This window comes from Elephantulus edwardii, unplaced genomic scaffold (assembly GCF_000299155.1).
Source record: "Elephantulus edwardii isolate Elephantulus edwardi_28Jun2011 unplaced genomic scaffold, EleEdw1.0 scaffold00044, whole genome shotgun sequence".
NCBI classification, from domain to species: Eukaryota; Metazoa; Chordata; class Mammalia; order Macroscelidea; family Macroscelididae; genus Elephantulus; species Elephantulus edwardii.
Window position 1 is genome coordinate 7,293,021 of NW_006399794.1, and position 1,900 is coordinate 7,294,920.

Sequence of the window (1,900 nt, forward strand, 5' to 3'; positions counted from 1 at the left end):
TTCCTGGCTGCTGGTGCCAAGACTGTTGACTGTGGAGCCAAGCAAACTAAAGCTGTGTACAATCTCAATCTCTTCACCATCCATCCTGATGCTGCCAATTCCTTGCTTTTTGCCCTAGAAATGTATCAATTCTTATTCTATCATCCTTAGTCATTGTCCAGGTCTCTGATGCATAGCAAGTAATTGTGAAATCATATTTGAAGGGTGAAACAAGACTGATAGGTAGGGAGGCTCAGGGCACAAAAATAAAAGAGAGTTCATAGAGTGTGGATGAAAGCAAAATAGACAAGGCAAGAATTAAAGTAAATTTGGAGTTAGGTTGATGATTGAGATAGGAAGTTGCCTTTGTTGATAGGAACTTTTCCCAGGTGGACACAAATTTCATCAGGATCCTAAAGTCTTAATTTATTTTTTCCTTTTTTTACCAGATTTTCTTTAAAATATATTTTAGTATAAAATATTTTTTTCTGTGATGTATTGGCTCTATTACTTCATTGTTGTTGTTAAGTGCCATCAAGTCACAGGTGACTGACTCGTAGCGACCCTATGAAGGAGAGTCCTCAATGCTTGGGTGTCTTTTATCCACTCTCCAGGTTCATAGGGTTTCCAGAGGCAAGCTATTATAAAAGTGGATGCCACTCCTCTTTCCAAGCTTGTTTTAATCGGGGAACTCCACTCCACTCTCTGTCCGCATTGGGTAACCAACCATTAACACATTTGACACATCAGTGTCACAGTGTTCAGCCTCACAGCAACCACAAGTGACCGCTGTACGGCAACTTGTACACCAGGGCTACTAAAGGAGAGTCTGAACAAAAACAATGAAAGACAGGCCCAAGGGCTGTGCATTAAAAGTCACTCACCTTTGGCTTGGTAGCATCGTCTTCTGTCCACTAGGCCAGCTGACCTATCTCTATGTTGATGTTATTGATGTTAAGTGCCGTCATTAGACCTATAAAAAAAATTTAGCTGTATTAGGGAGCTGAGAGGATGGCAACACCACAATATAAAGAACAGGTTTCAAAATCTCTATAATTGTGTTGTTAAACATTCATCCATTCTATTCAATACTCATTAATTATTATATGTGACTATTGGTCTTTTCTAACAGTGGCAGTAACCAAATACAAGATATGGTGATGTCTGTGGATTAAGTATTGGGCTGCCAATCAAATGTCAGAGCTGCAATCCCACCAACTATTCTATGGGAGAAAGATGAGGCAGGCTGCAGATTATACTGATCAACCTATGAGGAATTCTACACTATGCAACAGAGTCACTTCACCATGAATCAAAACGACATGGTGGCAGTAAGTTTGGGTTTCTTTTGTAAGTAGAAGTTGTTGATTGTAGAGAAAATAGTGGCATAGAGCACTATATGTTAGACTGCTAATCTTTTTTTTTTAATTTAGATTGTTTATTTTTCATTTCAATGAACATCTACAGAGATTTTGGAATTCCATTCATTCATTGTTGCACCCTACTCCCCGCACAAACCAGCCCCCCCTCCACTAATCTTAAGGTTGGTGACTTGAATCTACCACTCAGCAGCCAAGAAGAAGAATGCACAGGCTTTTCCCACAAAGACTGACCCCCTCAGGAATGGGATGGAGGACTTTTCACAATCAAAATTGACTCAATGGCAGTGTTTTCGGTTTTGGCATGGTAGATTGGAGGATATCTTGAGGGCAGACAATGATGGTGATGTATATAGCAAAATTAACTACCTGAAGGTTCCTATGAGAACTTGTCAACTTTTTTTTTCGCATCAATGACAACATACAGAGAAGCTATGCTACAATCCCAAAGGCATGAGGTTTGAGTCCATCATCTGCTCAGTGGGAGAAAGATAGAAAATCTCTTCCTATGCAATTAACTGCCTTTTAAAACCTGCTGGAGG